The following is a 16,327-nucleotide window of genomic DNA, read 5'->3' on the forward strand; positions in this document are numbered from 1 at the left end:
TGAGATTGGTTCAAAATTCATACAACTTTTGGAAAAGAGTTTGTCTGTTCATTTTATTTGTCTTCCATTCTTTGAGACAGAGGCCATTCTCTGCAACGAAAACAAGAAATCTTTTCTTCACTTTTTTAATATGAAAACCACCAAGTATTACAAGGCTTTTAATTAAAACACAAGTTGGTAACAGTGGATGGACAGGCAGGTTGTTACTGAGACACAGAACTGCCTTTCCACAGACCTTTCCACAGACCAATAATCATTCTAACATTGGAGGGTTCAAGGATATGCTAAATTCAGTTTGTTGGTAAAAGAAGGGAACTTTTTTTGGTAAAAGACAGAAAAGGAAGGGAAAAGGAGTTCACAAAAAATCCTCTGATGTAGGATAAAAGATGCAGAATAAAGCTATCTTGTTGCAATTTCCTCCAGTTATTATTATTAAAAATTTGGTATCAGTATGAGATATTCTCCATACCTATTTACAAATAACTACAATATAACCAGGTTTACAATAAATTCTACCCTGAGCAGGATATCCTCAAAACTAAAATGAATATTTGAAGCACCTGCTTAGAAGTGCTCCCCCCCCCCCAAAAAAAAAAAAAAAGGGAAAAAGAAAAGCAGTTAAATTCATACCGGACTTTGAGCTTCAGAATCACATTGGCCCCTAGATTGTCTAGAAATTTGAGGCTAACACCTGTTAGTTAGCATATGCTAATAAATATGCTTGAGAAATCTTGCATAGACAAGGCGGTGTGCATTTTACCATGCACTAAGCTCACTGAATTAAATATTAGGCTTCCCTCTATGCTTTAACTTAACCATCACAGCACTAGACTTTTCCAACAAACTAACATGACATCTTTTGAACCTGTTTCAGTTCAGACCCAAGCTCCTCAGCCTGCTCCAGGGAGGCTCACAAATAAAGCCTTGACTCACTGCTGTTGTCTTCATGACCATGACCAAAGCAGCACAGGTCTACATTTTGGAGACAGGATCGATAAAAAAAAGGAGAAAGTGAGAAAATAAGAGAGAAGACCTCATTCTTCTGGGTGGAAGGAGCAGTGATAAAAGGAAGGATTGGTGGGACCCTGCTGGGAAGGAATGTGTGGTCACTCCTAGCATTTGGGGTCAGCCCAGAGAGGAACAGAGACTGCTACTTAAACCAAATAGTTCTGTTACTCCTTGATCTTATACTTTAAGTCTCATGCCTCAAAGTGATGGTATGTTCAATCCAGCTGACTGCCAAATTTAAACATTGTGCTGGATACATTTAACACATAAAAGAGAATGCCTTCTACATTCTATTACCCAGCTGCCTACACCCTTGATTCTAACAATCTGTTTGTACCACATGCTGCACTGTCATTTTCTAAAATACTCCCAAATATTTGCACATCATTTTCCACTTTCTGGACCTTTGCACCTTCCTGCTCTTCCCCAGTCCCCCATATTCTTAGACTGTGCTTTACACAAATAATTAATATGGATGAATATTCCTTGCCTTTCTGAACTGTTGTCATGGACTTTGTCATGACTCTTTTCACAGAGAAGTGAATACGAAAGAGCTTTGGTTCCTCTCTCCGCATTGCATTTGTTTCACTTTCTTCTCTTTTCACCCACTGACTTGATCTGAAGCTCTCCGAGCTCAAGTGCAGGGTTCCTGATTTCCCAGTTCATAGGATGAAGGCACTGGCTCTGCTGGGGAATGCAAGAAATAGGGACACATCATTAGATATCTTCATGATCTGGCTAAGCGATTTGGCCACCAAGCTTCCATTTCTTTACCCACATTCTTTTCTGTAATTTTCACCAAGCCTGCTTAGCCATATCTACACTGGATTTCTCATATAAAACACTAGAAAAAGAAAGGGCACATCCGATTTTCCCTAGTACACCAATGAGCAAAACCTTTCTGAGAATCAGTCTATGAGGTGTTGTAAGGTAACTTCTTTTTTCTTTCTTAGCTCTAAAATCGTAATTATTGCAGTCCTGAACCACATACATCTTTGACAATCTGGCACACTGCCCAGTTTGTAGCAGTGTGGCACTACCATGGTTCTTGCAGGGCAATTCCTTATAACTGTAGCTGAGGTGTTCACAAATTCAAGAAGCAGCGTAGAGAGATACAGACCAGTTTTTGGAACTTGGGGGGAAATGCAATGCTAAAAGACATGGAGGGTGGTAACATGGAAGACACACCAGTTTTGGATGACATGATCAATTATGCTAACTTTCCCAAAATGTATATCAGCATTTTCCAGAACTGAACTAACATAGAGGATCAAATCACATCACTGTCCAACAGTGGCTCCACAACTTCTGCAAGAGGAAGCAGGCCTTCACAGACCTGTGTGATAAGTCTGTCCCAGCCCTTTAGAACCACATCCCATGACTGACAGAGCCCATAACAACCAGAGAAGCAGGTTGCTATCTGGAAATTGGCTACCCAAGGCTGCTACAAGTCCGTGGCTAACCATCAAGTCAACTGTCAGACTGCTAGGCGGGGGAGAGGGAGTTGCAGTGTTGTTATGAAAGTTGTTTATCCACTGATTATCAGCAACAAGAGTGTACGTGAAATAACAGCAGGCTTTTACAGACGGAGCCTCTAAATTGCATTAAGATTACTGATGATGCACTGTGTCTACAGTTTGCACTCCAGCAGGAGCCAGTGAAAATTTTAACTGTAAAAAATCTTACTCCTCACTTCTTGATAAGTAGAGATGGCTTGATAAGTAGAGATGGATGAATACCAGTGTGGATAGCACTAGAAAAGTGCAGGATGTGGGACTTTTAAGAAAACCTGGCATATACAAAGTTGGGCAATTTGGAACCTTGTTGTTTCACATAGAGATAGTCATAAACAGTGTCCACTCGGACACTGCTAGTCTGCAGTCTTGTCCTTTGACATAACGCTGGGATTTTCACTTCAGATGATCATGTGGCATAGGCATGAATACAAGCTTGAACTTGTAACTATCAGTTAGATATATCTTAAGTCTGTTAAAGAGGAAAAGTTGTGGTGACAGAATTTCCCAGAATTTAACAAATTCTTATCACTGCGTAAAAGAACATATTTGTGAGAAGCTGAGCTGGATGACAATTCAGAAAGAAGTAGTTAGGAATTCAGGGCCCAATTCTCATTTTCCGGGTATCCTCTTTTCTTTACTCAGGACCAACAGCATATGTGAGTATCAAACATAGAAGTTTCCAAATTTGGCAAAAAATGGTAGGGAATATGCAAGAAGAGCAAGAGTTTCTGTGTTTATATGAGACACCCATAAGAAGATAATATTACTTTAAAAATAGAAGTCCCTTTCTTTGTCTTGTTTTCACTCTTGCTCTTCAGGTTTCTTTCCTAATCAAACTGGGTTTTGCAGAGAACAAGTAGTATGCTCTCAACACTGTAATAAGAAACTAGTAAAAAAATACCTCCTAGCCTGGGTTGAATCTCTTTCACTCCTTTCTACATAGATACGTATGAGCATAACTGTAGGCTGGAGACAAGTGCATCCAACGCCACTGCAATACATGAAAGGAATAGCAATGCTCAGCAGTAAACTGATCCAAAGTACATTTTCTAACTGTTTTAAAAACAGTTTTATGTATAATTTGAGGAAACTGGAACTAAGGGAAACCTAACTAAAGAAATACTTTCCTGAAACACTTTGCATTTCCAGTCCAGTCCAAAGAAAATAACCATGCTCCCTTGAAACATATACACAAACTCCAGGGATACGCAATCTCTGGATTTATCAGTACCCAGAGAAGGAGTGGCTCTGTTGTAAGAAAGAAATAAAGTTCCTCACCTGTGCAAAGCTGGTGAACATGGATCCTACTTGTGGCACATATATATGGGCTTAAACCTTTTGTCAAATAGTATGCACTGTGCTGGATGTGTGCCCTCTATCCTTATACAGTTGGAAAGAAAAAAGAAAAGTGGAACCTAGTCCTAATAGCCACATAGTTCCACAACAGATCCAACATCTCGCTGGTAAAAGTCATACAACAAATGTGAAGGGAGAAAGTGGCTTGGGGATCCATGTGCATAAAAACAGAAGAACCATAAACTGCAGAAGTGCATTGCCACTTTAAAACTGCTTCAAATATTTTGTTTTTATTGGTTTCAAGTGGATTTAATGACAAGTTAGTAATTTCTGACTGCTAGGAAGAAGACCAGAGACCTCGCTACAGACTGTAGGAGAGTTCTCCCAAATCTGGCATCTCACCTGTCCATCAGGTAACACAGTAATGTAATACAAATGCACTGAAGTCTGTACCATGTTCCTTCTAAGCCCTTATAAGATACGTCTAAGACTGACTGGGAAAACAGTTTTAGCCTCAGTGGAGCATGCTAAAATGCTAAAATAAGAGGAAGGCCCTGCTGATTGTCTAGATTTCAGACAGATTTTCAGGGGATGGTGTTTTCTTTGTGCTATGACCTGTCGTGGAGCATCTCTATCCTGACTAATGTATTACTATGTAGAGATCTTCAAATTGATTCCTATGTGACAGCCAATGGTATGGCCAGACCCATGGCTGAGCCTAAGTTTCAGCTTAGTGCCTTACTAAGTAGGTGTACCAACTTGCCTGAAGGATCTTGAAGATACTGCTGCACTCTGCAGTGTGGATAGTCCTACTATGGCCCTCTAAACTGTTTATTATTATTCTGAGAATAGAAGGCGGCCCTCAGGATGTATAAGGTGTGTGTTTAGCATCATAACACATAAGAATGAAGCTTAGGGAAAAAATCCTTTTCTTTATTATAAAGAAGAGATTATAAAGTTACTGACATTTAAATTACCAGCTACTTCAGTTAATCTTATACAAGGTTTTAATGCCACAAGATCACCCTACAAGGATGATCTGCTAAGAAAGCTTATTTTCAGGCAGCTCTCCTTTTTTGAAGTGATGGCCACAATAAATAGTTCTTGATGAAAAGGTGGTAAATAAACAGACTATCACAGATTTGACAAAATTTGATTCATCAGATCTTTGGGTTTCCAAAATGGAGGTGATTCTGTATAGGAAAATAAACATGAATCAAACTTAAGAATATAATGCCTTGTACACTCACAAAGGAGGATTACAGGCTAACATATCTAACTTCAAAAGTTAAATCTTGATTGTTTCAAGAATGTAAAGATTAAAGATTTTAGAAGATGAATGTGGTATGGGTCAAGACTTTGCTCAGAAGCTCACAGAAAATGGTTTCCATTTAATTATGTGCAAACAGCAAGTTAATGGCTTCCTGATTTGGGTTATGTTTTATTCTCCAGTCAAGCATCTTTCATCATTTATGTTCCCAACACCCAAGTTTCTAGAGGTAGTGCTTGGGGGTCAAGGTGAAAAATCTGTCCTTGTTTCTGTGAAAGCAGATCTAGACCCTTTGATAATGACTGAATATGAAGGTGTTGAGGATCTGTTCACAAGTCCTGTTTCAGGAATCATGGTTTTATGACTACTGCTACAATAGCTGCATCAAGTTTTGATCTTTCTAAGGATTGTTTGGATCAGGAGAATAAACAGAAAAATATTTAGGAAACTTTTTTTCCATGATAGCAAAAAGGGAGCTGGGAGAGATCCCAAGCTTGTGCACATTGCAAAAGAACTTACTGTATTTGCTGTTGGATGGAAATGGAGCTACACAATGTTTCTCCAAGCCTACACGTGCTGACCATGAAGACAAGCCTGGTCTCTTCTCACTTCATGCAAAATAGGAATGGGAAAGAATGGGGAATGTTCTCTGCTGGAGATTCTGAGGAAGAATAGATATCCATCAGGCCATTCTCTCACTGCCAAAGAGTAACATGTGGAACGAAACAAGCCTTGTCTCTCTTGAATGTTTGATGTTATAAAGTTTCAGAAAGAAAAAAAAAAGCACTGCAGATCCCACTACCAACTAATAGCTATTTGCTAAATATAAAAGGCTCTGGTGACAGAGCTGAGGACACCTTGGTATATACAGATATCTCAGACACTAAGAGCAAATTTGCTAATAGGTTTTGGTGCCAAAAAGTGCCATAAAGGGAAAGAAACCAGTATTATAAAGCTTGGGTGCTTGAACAACTATTTCCAGCTACAATCAGTATTCTAGCTGCCAGGAAACTCATGGGATTCATGTGTTCCGCAACTTACCTTTTGCCTCCCACTTACAGATGAGGATTGGCTAGTGTTGAGATTTACACTGCAACAATACAGGTTTATTGTTATAGCTAGGGCAGATTAAACAGCTCTTCAGTTTATCCTCAAGGATCATGCCCAATTCTTTTATGGCCCATGGCAGCCCTGTTCCTAGGACCAGCATAGCTACTGAAAAAGATTATGGCATCTTTGTAAGATTTTCATTTTGATAAAAGAATTTTTGTATTCAGATGCAGAGCCATGAACCCCAGGCTCAGTCCTTGGTTCTTGAGGGACTCTCTGCCATGTCCTTCTTTCAGGGAACTAACCATACAATGTAACACAAAATGCAGTTAATCTGCAGAGTCCCAGAGGTCTCTCCCTCTGCAATGTCTTCTTCTTCCTGAAGCCTGCTTATCAGATCTACAGAAAGTTAATCTCGTCTCAACTACAGTGCAAGGGATCAAAGCTGTGATCTCAGAATGACACAAAATAAAGGAGATTCTAATCCAAATAATTTTAACTGTCAGCCTCTCTCACATTATTTCTCTCTCTGCTTTCTGGGTTCACTATCCAGTTACACTATTCCTTTTGTGCAGCATATCGTCCATTGCCTGGCTTACTACATGTAATAAGATCCAAGATGCACTCAAATAACCTAATAGGAGACTTGCCTTCTGGCTAGAGAACCTCTGATCAGCTAGACTTCTTTCCCCAGGTGAGAGGAGTCAGTCTGTGCCTCAGTTCCCAACTGAGATCTTCAAGATCACCTTACCATAATTCCAACACCCAGTACAAGATGATTCAGTCAATAGTGCCTCAGATCATTTCTCCTACTGGTAGTTTGAGGATGAGAAGCAATCTTCCACTTTTCATAGGACAAGAAGGATTAACCAAGTGAAATTCACAGCCTAAAGTGGATGGGAACATCAGGAAACAAGCTCAGAAAACCATCTCATCATACCGTGCAAAGGAGGAGTAACATGGCAAACGCTGTTCTAGTAAATTTGTGTTTACTGGCATGCTGTTGGGCAATAGCTTTGGTAACATGGTGTATATTCATACATACATACATACGCAGATTCTTACATATACGCATAAACACACACAGACATTCCGTAGAGCTGGAAGACAATTTGCAGGTGGTGTTCAGAAAGGCACAAATATTGTAAGGCGCTCAGCCTACAAGGTTATCACTGTTCTTCACAGCACTGCCAACAGCAACTTAGAGCCAAATCTATTTAAAAACAGTAAAGGCAGAGAAGTGAGGTTGCCTTTGGTTGTGCTTTTTTTTTTCTCTTTCCCGTTGTAGCTTCCTCTTTCTCTTCACCAGCTCAGCACTGCTGGCAGCTTTTTATAAACCACGATTCCTACTGCTGTCAGCTTGTTTGGAAACTACATGGTGAGCTCGGTCCAGCAGCTACTGCTGTGGGTTTGTGTTTAATTGCAGACCGGATTTGCTTTAAATTCTGTACCCACCACCATCATTTTCATTCCAAAACACTCAAAAAAGTCTGCATATTCAAAAATACACAGTATGAAGCAGAGTTTTGAACTAAACATACACAGTTAAAGTAGCATAAACTAGAAGTGGAAATGCAGTCACACATCTGTAAATAAGCAGTAAAGAACTTTTGCACAATGCACATCGGAGTAATGGCCTCTGGAAGGTTAAATCATGGCAGGGCAGTCAGTAATGGAGTTATTCTAGGTTGACAGTAATCTGCACTGAGCATGCAAAGAGATATTATGACCAGAACATTATTGTGAATCAAAAAGTAATACTGAGAAGACCTTCATTTGTAGAGGAATCCTCTACATACCTCAGACACCTTTAACACCTGAGACAGAGAGGATGGGTGAGTACAGTGCTGTCTAGAAAGATTATAGTTACATGAATAATCAGGAAAAAAAGAGTGAAAAAGCTACATCTAGCCATAGCATCAAGGAGAGATTACTAGGAAAGTAGGTAGATGTAACAATGGGGACGAACAGGACCAGGACTGAGGAAACTCTATGGGTTAGGATGGTGCGATGAACAGCATCTGCACTCCTGAGGTCTTTACTCTGTAGGTTCAGTGGAGAGAAATTTGGTTACTAACTTGGGGCAGACATTTTATATTTCTTTTCACCATAGCAGAAATCCTACAGCCAGTTAGGGATTGGGGGCTGCGGGCAAGATCTTGGCTGGAGGCAAATGGTACTTGGAAGAAAAGCTATACAAAAAAAAAAAAAAGAAAGTCCGTTGCTTCCTCTAGATCAAAAGTTCAAAAACTTTTTTATTTGCAGATCTCCAAAATGTTTCCATTCAAGTGCAAGTTCCTACAGAGTGAATTTAAGCCCACTGACAACAGGTCTGGGTTTTGAGTTTTTTTTTAGATCCCTCAAAAGTACTTCATGGACTTGCAGAGGCCTACAAACCATGAATTGAAAAGTCATGACTTGAAAATGTAGGTCTAAACATAGTATTTGTATTAGTTAAATTAAGCTTATTTTATGTATTACTGAACTGCACAAAACCAACATTGGTAACAATACACTGCAATTGTAAACTGTTAAATTTAGTCAGTTAGAAGTTTGCACTGTTTTAAATATACAGTCCAGTATTTGAATAAATTGTAATTAAACAATGAAGGCTTCATATGTAGGTGAGGTCCAGGATTGAAGAGACAACAAACATGAGTAAGCSAAGAGGTATAGGAATGGGAATAAGGTGACTGGAGAAGAGATGAAGCTCTATTTAGCAGTGGAGCACATTTTATCAGCAGTTTTATCTATATTTGCACATGTTGTAGGTAACTGCACATAGTATTGCTAATAGAACTGTAATTATCTCAAACCACTGTATTATCACTCAGTGGTTACTAACAAGACCTCTCTCAGCAGATAAAGCCATAGGGAAAGTCTGTCCCTTTCTTAGCTGGTAGGAATCCTGCAATCTGGGGACAGAGTCAGCCAAGTTATAAATACTCAGCTGTAGCCCTGCTTTGGTGTCTACTCCTCCGTCTCCTACCATCTCCTACTCAGAAAAGAACCATTTCCCTTTTCTTAATGACCACTGAAATCATTTAGGGAATTTCCAGCACACGGTATGCAGATTCTGATTCACTTTAACCCCAGAAAATGTTTAACTCCTTCTGGGAATTATTGTGAATTGATCCAGCCCTCCATGCTAAGATACCCCAAGTTCCTCTTTCCCTTTTTCCCTTTCAACCATATACAAACAGTTAACATCCAAAGCATTCTGTTCTTTTACACTCTCACACACACATCTGGCACTGGAAGGACGTCTTCCTAGTCATGAAATCTTAGGCCCTCCACAGGGTTAACTAGGCCTTATTTGTGGAGGTTTCTTCTCCTAGAATGGGAAGATAATTCCATCTTCTGAGATACATAAATACCTCTTGGCTTATTCTTCCGTAACATTCTCTAAATTGTTTCACTGCTACCACTAATTTAACATAGTCAAAGAAAATTTCTCTTTTTTCTTTCCCTTCTACCTCCTTGTTTTAGCATAACTATTCTTGTTATCCTCACACTAAGTTGTCATTGACACCATGCCAATCAACACCAGCAGGCTTTGGGATATGCAGTTTCCTTTCGCAGGACACCTGTACGATGAAACTTTTTCACTTTCTTTTCATTGCCAAAAGTATCACTCACCAGTGACCTGAACTATGGCAGTCTCCTTCTCACTACCCTTGCTGGCTTCAGAGAGTCGTTTCCCTTTCACCTTCCTCCAGTCTAAGGGGGGATCAAAACAGTGTTCAAACACTCTCTTTAATATTTCTCCACTAAATTCCTGTCAGCTACCACATCAAAAACAAGTTTCTTGTTCTTTTAAGACCCTTCACAAAACTGGTCCTCCCTAGTACTTGTTAGTTTAATGTATTATTATATAGTTCTTCTGGCATAACCAGAAGTTTGAGATAAATACTGAACTGCCGTACAGAAAATTGTTTGCATTAAAAAAAAATTGCAAGGCTAGAAGAAACCAATACATGAACCCAGGGGAGCAACAGGAGGGAGGAAATAAAGTTCCATCCCATATATTGTTAGCAGCACAACTTTATAAAAAATAACGTGCCAAAATACTGAGCAAAACAATTGCAACCAAAAGAAAAGATAATTCCTTTCAATGGGCCTGAAGTCTTTACATGACTGATGTAAAATTTGCCAAAGCGTTAAGCAAATGGTGGTCCTAAAAAACTGAACAGTTTAAGATGGAGCTACTTATCTCTAGACTATTTCAATTTTTCTACCATAAGCTTAATGAATGATGCCAGATTTTTACCAATCACTGCAGATTTCAAGGTAACTGAAAAACCTACAGGCAAGAAAGCAAAAATGGAGACAAAAGAACATAATCACATCCAACTTAATTTCTTAGAGATGGTTTAAGGTTACAAAGGAAGCTAAAGTAAACTAATTCAAAGGCAATTTTTCTTACCAGTAACTACTTTTGTAAGAAAATATCAATATAAATAATATGCTACAGTTTGTCATACACAAGTCTTACACACCGATAAGGCTGTAACATGGGGCTTGCATGCATGCTTCATCTCTTATACGGCCAAATGTATACTGTGAGATTGTGTAAAGAGCCTTGACTTCCAACACTTTAGTTCCTCTTGTTTATGCAAAATTCCAGACACAAAGTCCTTGTGAAAGCAATGGCAGAGAACGGGAAGTCCAGCTGAACACCCACAGACCACTTAAAGAACTTATTTATGAATAGTGTTTTTCTCTTTTGAATTCTGGGAGATCACTAACAGATATAATCCTAGTAAAATGTATGTGTGAAAAGCATTATTTGCATTAGGAGAGCAAGGCTTCCGCCTAGATACAGCTGCCCTCTCAAGAAAGAACTGTTGCCTAAACACCCAAATCAAATTCCACATAGCAGAAATATTTCTGACACAGCCTGTGGAGGCCACTACGGACCCTGGGAATGGATCCTTTCTAAGGGTGGGTTTAGATCAGCAATTTAGTTTAAAAACATAAGTGCACTTCTAAAATTAATCTCTTAATCCTCCCCACTTACTGTACTTCAATTTGCATTACAGAGTAGTTTTAAAGCGAACAAACTGGATTCTTTTCAAATGAAACTGAACCAGATGATGCACTTCAGGGCTCCAACTTCAAATGGGATTTCAGTCCATGGGACCAGACTGGAATCAGTCTGAAGTGACCCCCCTTCCTCCCAAAAAAGAAAGTACAGGATGGTTGCTGAGTCTTCAGCATCAACAAGCTTCTGTTTACAAATATGCTCTTACTGGGCCGTATTGTTTGTTAATGTAGACATAGCTTAAGATACATTGACACACCAAGTCTGCAGTTTGTATTTCATGTTTGATCTGTCCGAAATGCATCTGAAGAGAAGTTACTATCCCCACCAGAAATCCAAGTAACAGAGAAAACTATTTATTATGTGATTTCATATCAAATCATCTCAAATGCACCTCATCCTTATAGTTTTATTTTGACTATTAAAGTATCTGACTTGGGAGGAAAAACCTCAAGTAAATTGACAGATTAATTTAAATGGAAATGAGAGATTGGATTGTAGGATCAAGGTACAACTATATGAAGGGATGTTAGATACTACTGCTTGCATCTTAGTGACACTACTGACTCTCAGATGTAGATATCAAGAGCAGATGGCATAATAACATTCTTCTACATTAATTGCTTGAAATGGAATAAATATAAAAGTTTTGAGAGACTGAATGACAGCAATGTATAAACTGGTCCTGAAATTCTGTTGTCTGCAGAATGCAGAAGACCATTAAAAACTGACACCAAATCATATAGCTATTTGAACATGCCTTAAAGCCAAAACAAGTCTTTCCAAATACAGTAAACAATCAAATATAGCTGTGATACAAGCAGATCTTGAAGCCGTATGAATTGCCCAAAGGGAGATTTTCTTCTTTGCTTAATTCTGCTCTACAGACAGTTTAAAACTTACTAATAAAATGATAAAGGAAGTATTTTTCATTACTGTAAGAGATTGGTTATCATAATGTGGTTCCTAAAAAATCCATGAAGCTTTATGGATTAGTACTTACCCAAGTTATTCTTCTTCCTTCCAAAGAAAACAAGTATCTTCATTCTGATATAGATTTAGTCCAGTCTACACTTGAAATCTTTGCCAATAGTAAAATTAGTTAAGACTGTGATATTTTAATGACATTTTTATGACATTTCCCACTGGCTAAAGTTCTTGTATAGATGCAGTTACATCAAATTTGGGAATCCATACATGGCAGAATGTCAAAAGCACTTTTTTGCTACTACAAACTGCATCAACCCCAGGAGGGAATCTCATATAGCCAGGAAAAGTCTTTGTTCAAGTGTAGTCACAGTAATAAACCTGTAGGTCTCACAAAGGAACATCAGTGAATGATAACCTATCACATGGAAAAGGGGAGTACATATTAAAGTGGAGACTACATTCAGACTGTTAAAGATCCTAAAGTAAAGCTCCATGTGGGAACAATTCGTAAAAAATTCTCATCAGCTGGTAGCTTGCAGCAGCTCCTTTCTAGTTCCTACTCTCTTATTATGGAAATATGCAACAAAGATATTTCAACTCATGTCTTCCAATTCAATAGTGGTATATGTAACAAAGAGTTAAATGCAGAGGACTGTGCCTCTGACTCCACTGGTTCCACAGTGAGAGACACCCATAGGCCCTAAAGAGAAGAGGGCAAACCCCCCATGGCATCTGAGTGGATATTAAGGTTAAAGAATGATATCTAAGACCCACAAGCCATGCCATCTCTGGATAAAACAAGTTCAATAGCTAACGGTCCTGGGAAGAATGTGCAAGATATAAGGGGATCTCTTGTTTAGAGGTCTTGTCTTCCTGTTACAAGCAAACTCAGTAGCAGAGTCTGTGCAAACACCTGTTTCTGATTAAGAGGCTTCAGGATGAGTGATGTTGTATGTGGTTTCAGTAGGGAGAAAAATTACCTTGTGAGCACCAAACAAGGTTTGAGGTAAAGGGACCTCTTTGTGATGTGGCTTCGAGTTGAAACCCTTTTGCTTTGGTAGCTTGTGGTTAGAAATAGTTTGAAGAATAAATCGGTAGAGGTAGGGGAAAAACAGCCTTTAAAAGTATCTCAGGCACACAGTGAGGTGATGTTTAGGGGGAGAATATCTCAGATTAAAATGAATGTTAAATGTTTTCAGAAATTTAATCTTTCAGCTCAGCAGGATTTTCTCCAGGCCCCCAAATTCACATCATGGAAAAGGATCCTTAGCCTACTTTAAAAGCCTTTTTGAAGGTCAGATTGCACTCTGTGAGCAGCAGCAACATGATACAGAGTATAGCTTAGAAATCCATGTATCTTGGGTAGAATTACTTTTGCCTCCTGCTTATTCAAAACACTATTGTTAAACTCATCTTCTGCCACCTTCCTTTCTGAGTATTTCCATTGGCTCCCATTCTGCTTTGACATCAAGTTTAGACTACTGGTCCTCATCTTCAAGGCTCTACACAGTTCTCTTCATCTCTGAATGTCATTTATTTCTTGCTCTACATGCTCTGCCATCATTCATCGCCTGTAAATACCTTTGTGCTTTCTGTCAGACCTTCTTATTGCCTGAATCAGCATCACTAACACTGTTTTCCATGCAACTTTATTGCACATGTTGTAATTCCTTAAATCAGTATCTGCCTCTTTAATCTGCCCCCCATTGAAGCCATACCAAAATGTTTTAGAATAAAGGTAAGTATTTAAAATTACAACAAACAAATCTGGAAGCATCTCGCTGCAGTAAGTGATGAATGCATTTGCATAAACACTCTCCTTCATTTACCTGTTTGAATATTTTCCATATTTTTTTTCAATATTATTTTTTAAGTAAAACCTTACAGCATCTCAGGATAGGAACTATATTGGTTTGTGAACTGCTAGGCATTGGGTAAACAATAGACATTATTAATGTAATTTCAGACATAAGGTATTAAGAGAGGAAAAAAAGTGATAAAAAGACTTGAGATAGGTTAAAAAAGAGATATATAAAAAGTTTAGTAATTATTCATATGCACTCGGATATCTTTGATGAGCATTTTGATAGACAACAGTGAAATTATTCTTTGAGATTCTGTAGTTCAAGGATATATTATAGCTCTATCTGAAAAGCCGCTCTCTACTATATAATAATTTGGTAATTTCATCTGTTGTTCTATGTGTAAATCATCAAATAGAGCACTGCAAGGATCTGGGCCAAAAGTATTTCCTTTAATAGGCATTCTTTTAAGAGTGAGAAAATTCTATGATGACAAACATGGGATAAAACCCCAGTTAAATCTAGGTTGAATTTTAGCAAGATTGTTACTAGTACTGTTCCTATACAGATATAATACTGTAAACAAGCATTTTACTTAACTCTTAGCATTTTCATTTAGGGAGATACTCTCCTTCGTAGGAAACTTAGTCAACTTCTGGACTTCCTGCTGTTCCTCAAGCTTTATGGTATCTTATTTTCTTCTAATTCATTACACAGAGAATCAACTTGATTATTTATGTAGATAACTTTGGTATGCTAAGATTACTCCTGGTCATTAATGTTGGTAAAGTTGGTAATCTAGCACTCCCTGAGTACAGTAAGGCTGGTGCAAAATATGTATCCTTATTAGGTAATTTCCTGTGCTAAGAGACAGCACTAAAATATCCTCCAGTGTATTAAATATAGTTACGTTACACTTTAATAGAAGACCCTCTCTGGAAAACACTACATTTTTATACCTTCCAGTAGCTGTTTAAGGTACATTTCAGTGTATTAAGAGTTAGACAGCATATCTTCTCTGTTCAGAATACATTTTTTAATATACATACAATTGCCACAATTACTTTTATCATCTGTTATCCAATTACCCATTTTAAGATTTACGTATGCTATTGTTCACTCCCTTCTGCTCTGTTTTTACTCAATTTTATTGTCAGGATTGTATTATTTTGTTTCTCTCCTATTCCCCCAGGTAGACCTGGTAACTGCTAGGCTGGTAGCAAAAGAGAGACTTGAGAATCATCTCAGAGACAAAAGTGGACTGTTTAGCAGTTTATTCATTTTGAGGCTAATGTCAAGATTTTTGGCACCAGTAAAATAAGACTGAAATGCTGATCAACTAATGCCGATGAAATTCAGTCTGGGGCTTCAAGAGTTAATCTCCCATCATGTTCTCAATCTTATCCCATTGCTAATATGGTTTGCTTGTGGGGTTCCTCAGGGTGGGGAACGAGAGGAACTTGTGAGTGGCCTTTGGTTTTACCAGTGTATGAGGGAGGAAGTTTGTAGTGGCTGAAATTCCCCCTCAGACATAGACCCAGGTGAGTGGTGAACAGGCTACTTTCAAAAGCAGAACCTGTGGCACACGGGCATAGATTGAAGAGGAACAACCCAGACAAAGAAACTTCACTTTTCCAAAATATTAGTAACTAACTGCAAAGCAAAAAGGCATTTTGCAGAGTGAGAGAGTTCTTCCCTTGTTGCAAGGCCCCACCCTGCCAATCCTGCACTGTGGCCCACTCACTCACGCCTCTGCCAGAACCATTCATAAGAAGGGCACGTGTTCAGTGCAGCTAAATGCAAGTGAAACAGTGGGATAAGGAGATGCGAAAACACCACATAAGAAGAAGAGCAGAAGAAAAAGAAATTTCAGCATCCGACTTTTGAGATAGATGTCTACAACTCTGTTTTCTACTCACTGTTAAAGAAACTCTTCCAGGAGAAGTAGAGGCCATGACATGGGACTTGTTGCCCACTTGCTTTCTCCTTGCAGGACCTAGAAAAGCAACAAATAAGAGGATTCGGTGGCTTTCACTGAATTGTTTCACTCTATAAAAAAGTTTGTGAAGAAAGTCTCATTGGCACAGCTTTAATTTCCTGTAGAAACCTAAGACTGTTATAACCGAGACTGTATACTCTTTTTTCCCTTCTGCTATTTATTGCCACTTAATTCCAGCACAAGACTATCATTAAACCAAGTCTATGCCAGTGCATATCCTCACAGCAGCTGTCAGGACTGTAGCTCTATGATACATCATTAAACCAGAGAGCAGCGACATCAGTATGGTTCGTCTCCAGTGGGAAGCACATAGTCTTCCACAGTCAGTAAGAACACTGTACCCATATGTTTGCTTACTGGTAGCAGGCCTGGGCTCTGCGTTGCTGATTATAGCACCTGCCCATGGCAGAT

At 38.7% G+C, this 16,327-nt stretch overlaps 1 long non-coding RNA gene across 1 annotated transcript; it reads right to left on the minus strand.

Annotated features, from left to right (window-relative positions):
• Positions 1-767: 767 nt before the first annotated feature.
• On the minus strand, positions 768-16,310 carry LOC112973934. Its single transcript, XR_003256109.1, has 3 exons — positions 16,274-16,310; positions 15,837-15,913; positions 768-1,692 (listed from the first exon to the last, which is right to left on the minus strand). It is a non-coding gene; the product is annotated as an uncharacterized LOC112973934 (long non-coding RNA).
• Positions 16,311-16,327: the final 17 nt, after the last annotated feature.

The sequence above is a fragment of the Apteryx rowi genome, unplaced genomic scaffold (assembly GCF_003343035.1).
Source record: "Apteryx rowi isolate R43461 unplaced genomic scaffold, aptRow1 scaffold_574, whole genome shotgun sequence".
In the NCBI taxonomy this organism is placed as follows: domain Eukaryota; kingdom Metazoa; phylum Chordata; class Aves; order Apterygiformes; family Apterygidae; genus Apteryx; species Apteryx rowi.